We start from the raw sequence: 12,915 nt of genomic DNA on the forward strand, positions 1-12,915 counted from the left end.
TCATTTTAATATCCTTCAATTTCTACATTTATTTCAACTTCTGTTAGTATCTAGATTTACCTTTTAAATAACATCCATTGAGATGTTTTCCAGTCCAGAGACATGCCCATGTGAATGCTTTTCAGCCTCACTGTTATTTAGAGTAGGAAGGGACTTTGCGATGACCTAGTCGAAAAGTCTGGTCTCAGAATAGCCCTCCAGCTCTGTGCCTGGAAATAGTCGGTGGAAATAATAGCCGTCGAAGCTGCTTATTAAGCATCCACAATATGCTAGATTGTATGCAGAACATGTAACAGAAATCATGTCTTCCTCCAAAGCTCTTCCACCACTTTAAAAGCCATTTCTGTCCTGATAAAACTTTGTAAGAGAGGCTGCTAGTACCGCAGAGGGGTCCTCTGAGAAAGGAAGGAAATGACAGGTTTGGAGGACCAAAAAAATCTTAGAAGGTTTATCCACAGAGATGTGGGCTTGCCCTGGAGTCATCCACATCTAAAATGTTGTGGCTGTTGCCAGAGGTGAGATTTTTCCTTCCACATCCTAACAGATGGACTCAATACAGAGCACTTAGGCAGCTGCTATTACAGAAAGTGACTCTACACCTCTCCTTTAGAAGGGCGATAAAGGTAGAATGTGGTGGTTCCGCGGTTTTGCTTATTTTGTGCTCAGTGCCTCTGACAATCAGACATATAACTATCACATTTTAACTGTACCAGCATGAAAGAAGCAGAGCATTATTGAATCAACAGGGTTCAAAATGCCCCCAATATATACATTTTTTTCTCTCTCTCTCCAGGCAGAACATAAGCCCTGGCGTCTTGTCCTTGATTCTTGAGAATGACATTCAATATTTGCTTTAAAATTTCCCCTTCATTCATCCTGTTTACACAAACGATACAGTTATATGAAACACACACCAGACACATTGCATTTTCTTTCTAATCTCATTTGACCTTGTTCAGGCACAACAAATCTTATTCAGCTGATGGGGGAAATTGGATGCTGCATGCCACTCTCTCCCTCCAGCAACACATTTCCTCTGTTTATGCCCAATCAGGCAGTTAAATGAAGGGCATCCTGGTCTCACGGTGAAGCAAGCGCCACGATGACAGAGGGCAGTGGGAAATGCAGCAGACATTCATGGGAAATTGTATTCGTTGCTCAAGGAGACTGGCCAGCCACAAACGTCACCAGAGCTGCAGGACCGAAGCTGGGTCCAATGGCCCTCAAGAAGGAAGGTACCTCACCCTGATCCCACTGAAATCCAATCACAGGCGCTTGCCCCCTCTGGTTAGCCTGACTCTTCAGCAACTTCAGGGGAGGATGCTTGGGAAGCTTCCTACCCATGCGAGCTGGGTTTCCTCTCCTGGGATATTGATTGCCTGTTGCCTAGTCTACTGTGTTTTCCTCGATCCTGGCTTTTTAATTTTAAAATATTTTACCTTTACAAAAAAACAACACTCTGTGCACATGATAACACTGCACCAAAAGGTATAAAATGACCCTCACTGACCCTCTTTTCTCCAGAGATAACCACTATTCACTTTGAATGTATGGATCCTTTCAGGAAAAAAAAAACTGTCTTTGTACCCTGAATATGTGTATGCTAAAAACACACATTACTATGCACAATGTTCTGCGTAATTGTTTGTTTGTTTTTCACTTAATAATAGATGTTTACACATTGGTCTAGTTCATCCAAGCACCAAATTTCTTGCCTGGATTATTGGGGTATCTTCCTAATTGGCCTCCCTGCTCTACCCTAACCCTCTACAGTTCATTTCAGAAGGATCCTGCTAAAAGGTAAATCAGATCATGTCCCTATTTGTTCAGAACTGTCCAGGGCTTTTCCCTTGCACTAGGAACAAAAGCTAAGCTCACTACCACCACCTGCCTCTGCAAGTTCACCCCCAACATACTCATTGCTCACTGTGCTCCAGTCACCTGCTCCTCCTACGGGCCAGGCTTGGTCCTAGCTCAGGGTCTTCATACTTCCCATTCCCTCTGCCCAGAATTATGCATTTATTTTCTGCCTCTAGGTTATTTGCCTGGCTTACTCTTTCCTGTTTTTCTTGTCTCAGCTCAGGCCACCTATACCCTGACCACCTGTTCTAAATCAGCCCCTTATCACTGTCTTTTACATCTCCCACTTTCTTTTTCCTCATAATACTTACTACTTTCTCAAAATTACTGTATTCATAAAATGTTTATTTAGGCCGGGCATGGTGGCTCATACCTGTAATCCCAGCACTTTGGGAGGCCGACACGGGTGGATCACCTGAGGTCAGGAGTTTGAGACCAGCCTGGCCAACACGGTGAAACCCCATCTCTACTAAAAATTACAAAAATTAACCGGGCATGGTGGCTGGCATCTGTAACCCCAGCTACTCAGGAGGCTGAGGCAGGAGAATTGCTTGAACCCGGGAGGCAGAGGTTGCAGTGAGCCAAGATAGTGCCACTGCACTCCAACCTGTGCGATAGAGTGAGACTCTGTCTCAAATAAATAAAAAATAAAATAAAATAAAATAAAAATAAATAAAATATTTACTTACTTGTCCTCTGTCTCCCCTGCCACATACACTGGAATACAAATTCCACAAGGAGAGCAGGGGCTTTGTCTTCTCACTGTTATATACTCAGTACCGAGACCAGTGGTCCTCAAGCTCGAGTGTGCACTGGAAATCACCTGGAGGATTTGTTAAAATACAGATGCTGGGCCCCAACCTCAGAGTTTCTAATTCAGTAGATCTGGGGTCGGCCTACTGAAATAGAGTTTATATTTCTAACAAGTTTCTAGCTGCTGCTGCTGCTGCTGCTGCTGCTGGTCCAGGAACTGCATTTTGAGAGCTACTAGTCTAGACGATACCTGGCATACAGTGGGTGTTGCATATATATTTATTACGTGAATGCATGAGCCTGCACATAGGCTCTGCCACCATCTTTGTCATGGCAGTTTTGTTTTCGGTTCATCATTTATTTATATTTATGGGACTATAGGCTGTGAACCTTTTGCCTCCTCAAAGTCATTGTGACAGGAAGGCCCCAAGTTTTGCCAGCTAAAATGGTGCACCATCTCCATTGGTTTGTCAGTTGATGATTAAAAACCTAAAGCTTAGGCCAGGTACAGTGGCTCACGCTGTAATCCCAGCACTTTGGGAGGCCGAAGCAAGCAGATTGCTTGAGTCCAGGAGTTTAAGACCAGCCTGGGCAACATGGTGAAACCCCATCTTTACCAAAAAAACCCACAAAAATTAGCTGGGTGTGGTGGCATGTGCCTGTGGTCACAGCTACATGGAAGGCTGAGGTGGGAGGATCGCTTGAGCCCAGGAGGCAGAGGTTGCAGTGAGCTAAGATCATGCTACTGCGCTCCAGCCTGGATGACAGAGAGAGAACCTGTCTCAAAAAGAACAACAGCAGCAACAACAAACTAAAGCTTTATAGACCCAAGAGGAACCAGTGAGAGACTTCTCATTCTCTGCCTCAGCAGAACATCAAACCAAAAAATGGTGCAACTCTCACTTGACATGTGACAGAGAACAGAGTGATCTCTCAGGGCTCCCCTATAAGCTATCCTCTTGGTTTAGATTGGGTCTTGGTATATTGCAGTGTATGCAACATAACTCCAAGCAGGTTATGAAATATAGAAAGCCCACTGGTATTCCTGAGTCACAAAACCTCTTGAAAATCTTGACAAGATCTATAGCTGTATTCCCCAGGACACACACACACACACACACACACACACACACACACACACAGAGTTTTACATTTAATTTCAGTAAGTTACAAGACGCCCCAAGTGCATTTTAAACCCAAGTTAAGAACTTCTGGTTTAATAATTGTCTGGCTATTTGGCAAAAACAAACAAACAAACAAACCCAATCTGGATCCCCAGTTTCTTATTTAAATTCCTGATGAATCAGAGGTTTAAGTGTAAAGAGACAAGCCTTAGAGGAAAACATTAGTTAATAAGATTTATAATCTTAGAATGGGAAACACTTTTTGAAGCATGATTTAAAACCCAGAAGTGAAAATAAAGTAGTGAGATTGATTCCAAAATATCTAAAATGTCTGTCCAGGAAAGAGGAAAAAAACTCTCCTGGTTTAGACTCTGAGGAGAAATTAATTGATCCTATCTTTTCCATCTATCTTCTTCCCAGTGGAATTGTGTGAGTGACCTATGGCCAGGCTCTATGGAACAAGACAAGCTTATCAGAGCTTACAGGGTGAGATCATATCCTTTGGCAAAGCCCTGTCACTGGGTTAATTATTTCAATAGTAGTGGTTTGGGTTTTTTTAATTATTTATTTTTATTTTTTATTTTGTGAGACAGGGTCTCGCTCTGTTGCCCAGGCTGGAGTGCAGTGGCGTGATCTTGGCTCACTGCAACCTCCACCTCCAGGTTCAAGTGATTCTCCTGCCTCAGCCTCCCAAGTAGCTGGGATTATAGGCGTGTGCCATCACTGCCGGCTAATTTTTGTATTTTTAGTGGAGACAGGGTTTCACCACATTGGCCAGGCTGGTTTGGGGTTTTAAATGACTTTATTGAGATATACTTCACATACTCTGAAGTTCACCCATTTAAAATGTACAATTAAGTGGTTTTGGTATATTCACAAAGTTGTGCAGCCATCACAACTATAATTTTAGAATATTTTTGTCACCCCCCAAAGAAACCCCATACCCATTAGCAGTTCATTCCCCATTCCTCCCTCCTGCCAGGCCTAAGCAACCACTCCTCTACTTTCTGTCTCTGTAGATTTTCTCATTCTGGCCATTTCATATCTATGGAATCATACAACATGAGCCTTTTTCCTTTAGTGTGATGTCCTCAAGGTTCCTCTGTATTGGAGCACATATCAAAATTTCTTTCCTTTTTTTTTTTGTTTTTTTTTGTTTTTTGAGACAGAGTCTTGCTCTGTCACCCAGGCTGGAGTGCAGTGGCACGATCTTGGCTCACTGCAAGCTCCACCTCCCAGGGTCATGCCGTTCTCCTGCCTCAGCTTCCCGAGTAGCTGGGACTACAGGCGCCCACCACCACGCCCAGCTAACTTTTTGTATTTTTAGCAGAGACGGGGTTTCATCGTGTTAGCCAGGATGGTCTCGATCTCCTGACCTTGTGATCTGCCCACCTCGGCCTCCCAAAGTGCTGGGATTACAGGCGTGAGTCACCACGCCCAGCCCAATTTCTTTCCTTTTTATTGCTGAGTAATATTTCATTGCATGGATACACCACATTTTATTTCTCCATTCATCAGCTGATGAACATTTGGGGTGTTTCTTCTGTTTGGCTATTACTATAATGTTGTTATTCATGGGTGAGTTTTTGTGTGAACACGTGTTCATTTCTCTTGGGTCTAGCAGTGTTTTTTTTTTTTTTCTCTTAAAGATTTACCCAAAGAATTTATATCTATCTATCTATCTATCTATCTATCTATCTATCTATCTATCTATCTCTGTCTGTCTGTCTGTTGGTCTATCTGCCTTTCTGTTTGTATATATGTATTCCTCCCACCCTGCCCACCATCATAACCTCATGGTGAACCAAGCAGATCTGGGTTCTAAAGACCTCAGAGCTCTTCCATTCCCAGCCTGGGACCTTCTGTGTAAGGGTCACGACTCACTCTCTCACTATACCTCAGTTGTGCCATCAATGGAAGGAAGGTGAGAACACCAGCTCTTTCACACTGCCACGGGATATTGTAAAGATAAAGGAAATGACGTAAATCAATAGGATCTGTTCTTTCCAAGATATGAAGCTATATGAATAGGCCGGTGTGCATCAAAGAAACAAGATACACTTGAACCAAAAGTTTTGCCAGCACAAAGGTGACTGCATCAGCCAAGAGTCCAGTGGCTTGACATGGGGGCATAGATGGTACAAGAAATCACCACTATATTCTCAAGATTTTGGTTTTCTTTGAGATCAGAATTTGGTTGCCTTCCAAATCCTGCCAGCCAGCCTCTGAGGGAGGGCCCCAGCTTGGTCACCCTGGTGGGGGGTAGGAGAAAGGGCAGGACCATACTGTACTGACTGGCAGCCCAAGGGGCAAGCTTAAATTCTAAAGCCTACCCTCTAGCCAACATTTCCCACAAAGACCACCCTGCCCCCATTTAATTAAAAAACACCCTACTCTCTGCAGAGTCCCAGAGGCACCTCTTTTTGTGAAATCCCTGACACTCCTGTAGGCTCTGGGGCAGGGAGTGACCCCTCACCCCTGGGTAGAATCTAATAAGAACTTCTCAGTAGAGGTACTGGGCACCCAGGTGGCAGAAGAGGGGTCTAAAATATATGTGCTTCTTCCTGCTGTCTGACCAATCACCTGTGCCCTTTGTTCTTTAAACTCAGGCAGCAGGAAATTCTACTGATAGGTTTGTAAATGATTAGTGGAATAGAAAATGAGAAGGTGGCATCCTGGGTTATAATCCCCACATCACCACTTACTAGATGTATAATTTAGGACAAGTAACTCATTTCGTTGAGGCTCGGTTTACCCATCTGTTAAATGGGATAATAGCAGTACTTGCCTCGTAGGGTCATTATGAGGATTACCTGAGATGATGCCTGTAGAGACTCCAGCATACCATCTGTGTTTGCTATGGTTATTATATTACTTCTAAAGTCAGAATTAAGGACCTCAAGGCTGGGCATGGTGGCTTATGCCTGTAATCTCAGCACTTTGGGAAGCTGAGGTGGGGGTGGATCACCTGAGGTCAGGAGTTTGAGACCAGCCTGGCCAACATGGCAAAATCCTGTCTCTACTAAAAATACAAAAATTAGCTGGGTGTGGTGGTGGTTGCCTGTAATCCCAGCTACTTAGGAGGCTGAGGCAGGAGAATCGCTTGAACCTGGAGGCAGAGGTTGCAGTGAGCCAAGATCTCACCATTGTACTCCAAGCTGGGTGACCGAGCAAGACTCTGTCTCAAAAAAAAAAAAAAAAAAAAAAAAGAAAAAAAGAATTAAGGACCCCAAGTAATCCATCCATTCTCCCTAATCTATTTAGGAAGACTCATTTTCTGTTGGCCAATTAATTGGATGCAGTTAAGCACCTAGTAGGTATTAGCTACCACATACTAGCGGGCTCGGGAATTAAACTTAATTTTCCTCCAACAATGGAGAATTCAAGCTGTGACAGAAACTAAGATACGTGAAGTTCTTAAGGAACATGTAAACAGTAAACTGCAATCCTGACAGTAAATGCCGTTCTAATTCAGAGAATGGGGACAGCAGGAAAGTCTGGACGGGCCAGATAAGGCCTCAGAGGGGAGACAGCACCAAGGCGGGCCCTCACAAGGCAAGATGAGTTCACAGTAGAAGAGGAGAGGGAGACAGAACTGGGGGCAACAGTGGGTGAGAGGAAAGGGAGACCCATGTGAGCATGGGCAATTTGGGAGCCCAGGTGGGTCTGGACCTGGTGCATGGTCTGGGGGCCAAGCCACAGACCACCCTTCTTGTATCTTTCCTACTCTCAGGGATCTCTAGGAGTAACATGCCATGGAGTCTTTTAGTCACTTGTTCCACTAATAATTATCCTTCCTATGAGAACTTTTGTCACTAATACATTTTTGTGGCATGTAAGAGGGAGGAGCTGCTATCAGATAAGCTTTGAGTCAATCTAGACCATTGCAAAAAAAGCGACATAGAGTGGCAACCATTGACTTCAGCCACCCTGCATCTAGCCTCCTTTGTCCTGCGACGAGAACGCTGATCATTTCTGGGGAAACACCCCTTCATTGCTTTCAGTCCATGAAGTTTTGGGGATGGAAATGACTCCACACCCACGGCAAGGATGGACACAATACCCACATTGGTTCTATGAGATTGACCCTGAGATTCTAGCTAGAACTAGAAAGGGAAGCACCTGTTCTTGTACGGTGCTGTGCTAGTAGGATGTCAGCTGGGAGCTGCTGCAGCCTTCTGGCCATGGCAATGGGCAGGTCTTCCTGGAGACAGAAGGACACAGAGGAAGCAAAGCCAAGAAATGGAAAGACAGATTCACGATGCCATCATCTAGGCCCCTGGATCTCACTATACCAAAACCTTGCTTTTTCAGGCACATGAGTTAAAAAAAAAATCCTCTTTTTGCCTAAGTCTCTTCAAACTGGGTTTCAGTCCATGGTTACTAAATGAATTCTGACTTACTCAAGCAATTACTTTGTTCCTACCAGAATTTTGTTGGTTGCTTCTTAGTATGGGTATTTGTAGTCCATAGCCCAGGGGCAGATTGCGTCCAGGATAACAGTTTGTGTGTGGAAGTGATAGTGGCATCTATCCATATCCCTAAATGGATATAGGTACATGTGATATGCGGAGGCATTAGAGGGGAGACTGAGGCTGCAAAATCTGTTTCTCCTCTTTGTCTCTGAAATCTGTGTACAGAGCAATTTTCCTCAAACCCTTGATTTTATTCCTCTTGTTTTCAACCAGAGAAAGGAGTTCTTGGATCTGTTAAGTATATTTTGCAGGGCTCTAAGAAATCAGGAAGAGATGGGAAAGGGAGGTGTTGGGGAAAAAGAGGCTCTACATGTCCCATTTTTGTTTTTTTCCTTTTTGCTAACAACAAAGAATCAGCTGGCATCCTTTTATTTTCTATTTCATGCAGTGCTTTTTAAAATGAAGCATTAAGTCTACTGTAATGGGATTTGTCTAATGATTTCCTGGTAAACGTCTTCTTGGATCTCAGCAAAGATAATTCACTTAGTAGGAACCACTTCCTGCTTCCCCACTGAGAACTAGACCTACCCAGTTCTTGCTGGGAGTAAATTGGCCTTTGAATGCGAGAAGGCAGTACAGGAATATTTCACTCTAGCATTCATCACATAGACTCAAGCTTGCCACAGACCCAGATCAGGGAGGAGAAAAGGAAGGGGTGGGTGAGGGAGAACGTTCATGCTGAGCACAAGCATGAAGTCAAGCAGAAAGTCTGTAGCAATCTGAGCCCTTTGCAGAAGCAGATGCACTCACCTCTTTGCCTTGGCTCTGGGGTGCTTTCTTTCTGGGGCAGTGACAGCTTCTGCAGTGTCCACACTGTTCTACCAGGATGGCTGCAGGCAGGCTGCTGCAGGAGGAAGGGAGTTCCCATTCACCATCAGAAGGGAGTGTCCTCCCAGAAAAGGAGGCGATGCCCTGATTCCCCTGGAGCGAAGGCTGTTGGATCCACTTGTCCTGTCTCTCCCGCTCCCTTTCTGGTATGAATGGAGCTCAGAGGAACCCCATGAGAAGAGCTGAGTGAAACCACACACTATACCCGCCCTGCTAGTAAGTTGGCCTCCCAGCCTTGGGGATCCTGGAGAGGAAGGCAGCGGAGTGGGTCATGAGGCACTTGGGTCCCTACAAGTGCAGCTGACACTGGTATGCCCACAGAAAGGCCAAGGACAAGCACTGTGTATTTATTTCTCCCCCTCTCATGTGATCTTATTTTTGGACTGGACGCAAAGCTATTTGGGGGCTGGACAGCTGCCAGGTGAAAGGACAATGATCTCATCCGAGTTCTCTCCATGCCTCTCTCTGCACTAGTCCCTGTTACCTTTCCCAATATGAGGCAGAAGGGAGCGGGTTTTGCTCCGAGCCTTACTTTCAGTACATCCAAGCAATGTGTCCAACTTACCATTTTTCTTCAATTCTGCTACCCTTTGAGGTTTCTCAGAGGATCAGTGTAATGAATGAAGTCCTTACTTTTATGTCTGATGCAGGTGTTTCTGAGTCTGGTGGTCGTGTCGTACAGTCATCATACATACTATGTTAGATGCAAAGATCTTCCAATCAACACCAGGATGGGAGCCCCAACCCTGGAAGGCAGGTGTGGGCAACGCCACAGAGCTAGGCTCTCCATGTGTTGATTCTGCCTTCCGCCCTGGCTGTTTCTGCCTCTGGGTCCTAGGCTTGTAAAACTTACGTCATTGAGACAGCTCGATTTTTTACCTCTGATCCTTCCTCTTCAGACGTGAATGGAAAGTTTTGAAAATGTCATGCCTGGCAAGATGCCAATTCAATATCATCCTCTTCACCATTATCACTGTTATTTGCTGGGATCTTTCTTGCTGAATGTCCTTAATTTGCAGAGTACTTCTGCATTCTCGCATTTAATCCTTACAACACCCCTGCCACGAGGGTAAGATCGCTCCTATTTGATATCCAGGGAAGCTGAGGTTTGGAAAGGCTCCTCACGTAACCTTTGGAGAGGGCAGAGTGGGATGGGAACTCCCCACTGTCTGAGCTCTTGGCCACTTTGCCCTACTGTCTCCTGAAGATGTGAATTGTTGACATTTCACTGTTGTTTTCGCTTCATAAGAGGGAAAACAAAACCCTTGGGCTTGATTCAGACCCACAACTTCAATCCTTGATTTCTGTCCCAAATCCAGTTATTGAAGGGGTGAGAAAATGAGGTTTTCATCTGTTGACAGTCCCAGGCCCTGATTCTAGGTACAGGACGGAGTCGCTGGCCACCATGCTCGTTGGAGCCATTTTCCTGTGAATAATTCACTGTGCAAACACACACAACAGAGAGGACTGGGCTGGGCCCCCCAGGCTGGGTTCCCACTGTATCCAAGCTGGACTGCACTTTCCACTACCCTGAGAAAGAGACAGCGAGATTGAGCCAACAGCTTGTCCAACACTGCCCTCTGCAGGTCACTAGGCTGCATTACCCCAGATGGAGGTCTTCAAGGCTTTCCAAAGAGGCGGGCCACACCAAGGATTATTTTTAGAGAATCAGTTTCCAGATTCTCCATTTCTGCAGCTACTCTTTCCTAAACCTGGTTTGCCTGAGCACGTGTGTGTGTTCATAATCCTTCCCCAACTGTATGAAAGGAAACCATACCTATCCCTTTTCACAAATCTTACTAAGGTGACATTGCCCCAAGTATAAAAATCTCAAAGTCCCGAAACTAGGAACTTCCTCTAATATTTTAATTCAGCCTCTTTTAATGATTAATTAGGCATTTTAAAATTTAACCACTTTGCTTTTCCTCCCTTGAATACTGAGGGACAGAACTGTGGAAGCAAATCAAAGAAAATATTAGAAATAATAACAGATTAAGGCCGGGCGCAGTGGCTCACACCTGTAATCCCAGCACTCTGGGAGGCCGAGGCGGGCGGATCACGAGGTCAGGAGATCAAGACCATCCTGGCTAACACAATAAAACCCCATCTCTACTAAAAAAAAAAAAAAAAATACAAAAAATTAGCTGGGCGTGGTGGCGGGTGCCTGTAGTCCCAGCTACTTGGGAGGCTGAGGCAGGAGAATGGCATGAACCCAGGAGACAGAGCTTGCAATGAGCTGAGATCATGCCACTGCACTCCAGCCTGGGCGACAGAGCGAGACTCCGTCTAAAAAAAAAAAAAAAAAAGAAATAACAGATTAATAGGTACACTTAAAGAATGATGTCACAGTTTAAATTTTTTTTTTTTTTTTTTAGACAGAGTCTTGCTCTGTTGCCCAGGCTGGAGTGCAATAGTGCAGTCTTGGCTCACTGCAGCCTCCGCCTCCCGGGTTCAAGAGATTCTCCTGCCTTAGCCTCCCGGGTAGCTGGGATTACAGGCACCTGCCACCACGCCCAGCTAATTTTTGTATTTTTAGTAGAGATGGGGTTTCTACTAAATCATGTTGGCCAGGCTGGTCTCAAACTCCTGACCTCAGGTGATCCACCCACCTTGGCCTCCCAAAGTGCTGGGATTACAGGCATGAGCCACCGCACCTGGCCCACAGTTAATTTTTGAATTCCAACTTTACAATATATTAGAAATTAAGTTCTTGAAACCATATAAACTTAATGATGAAAATTAACATAAATGTTTAAATGTGGGTATTTGTAACATTGTTTTTCAAAATTGTTTTAGAAGGTACAAGAACAATTTGTGAAGTCTGCTGTACCCTTGGGCTGGCTATTGCTGACTGATAATAGAATGCCATCTATCCAGCCATTCCTCAGATACCCATTGAGCACCTACTGTGTGTGAAGCCTTGTTTTAGGCACTAGAAATAAAAACAGTGAGCAAAAAATGGCATGTTCCATGGCAAATTCTTAGTGATGTCCTCCTCTAGGAAGATGAGAGAGGGAAACAGATTATGGATACACTTTTAATAATTAATCCAATAAATGTAAGAATTCAACACTGATAAGCACTAAGTGTTCTGTGCAGGAAACGTGTGAGGGGAGAAGAAAAGGCACACACAGTACTTTTGAATCCCATGTAAATAGCAATGCAGATATAATAAGCAAATGATAGAATAAGCAAATTGCAGTGGGAAGGGAAGAAGGAGATATATATATATATACTCACCAGACTATGGAGGATTCATCACCAGGCCAGGAAGCCTGGTATCTGTGCACAGATGAGGAGAGGCCTATGAAGCTTCGCGCAGACCAGGACCCTAGCTCTTCTGTAACGAGCTGTTTGGCATGAGGCCCAGTCACAAGGGCCCTTCGCAACTGGGCTCAAGGAACACAAAAAGGTCAACTTGTTTTTGTGATGTCTGTTGTTTTTCAATAACTAACATATGAGAGTAGATGAAAATGGAGATTTCTCCGAAACAGTGCTGGATGAACGCCTCAAGGGACTCACACAACCTGTTCCGGGACTTGGTGACCGTTGTTTGTGTCCACGTTCAACTGAATTCAAATTTAATATTTTTTTCCTCCACACCAAGGAGGGGTATTCGGTAATTAGATAATGAATAATGGAGATTAACAATGTATAATGAGGATTGACCTAGTTGATGGGGGAGGCATCAGGGAAGATAGCCCTGGAGGAAAGAAATCCAAACCAAAAATAAGGTATCCAAGAATCTCTATGAAAAAATTGTGAAGACCCGGGAGAAAGAGGCCACTATAACATGAGAGGATCAGGGAGAAGTAGAATCAACCTCTAGTTGGGGTTTTGTTTGTTTGTTTTGTTTGAGATGGAGTCTCACTCTG

General features: G+C 44.4%; 1 protein-coding gene across 3 annotated transcripts in view; it reads right to left on the reverse strand.

Annotated features, from left to right (window-relative positions):
- The window catches only part of FGF1 (fibroblast growth factor 1 (acidic)), a 107,948-nt gene extending 98,540 nt beyond the window's left edge, over window positions 1-9,408 (reverse strand). For 2 of the 3 annotated variants that reach the window (XM_011939742.1, XM_011939736.1), the window contains exon 1: window positions 8,963-9,408. The gene's annotated coding sequence lies outside the window, so the exon portion shown is untranslated. The remainder of the gene's footprint in view (window positions 1-8,962) is intronic. The other variant, XM_011939745.1, reaches the window with a different exon arrangement.
- Between the last annotated feature and the right edge of the window lie 3,507 nt (window positions 9,409-12,915).

Source organism: Colobus angolensis, unplaced genomic scaffold (assembly GCF_000951035.1).
Source record: "Colobus angolensis palliatus isolate OR3802 unplaced genomic scaffold, Cang.pa_1.0 Scaffold183, whole genome shotgun sequence".
Taxonomy (NCBI): domain Eukaryota; kingdom Metazoa; phylum Chordata; class Mammalia; order Primates; family Cercopithecidae; genus Colobus; species Colobus angolensis.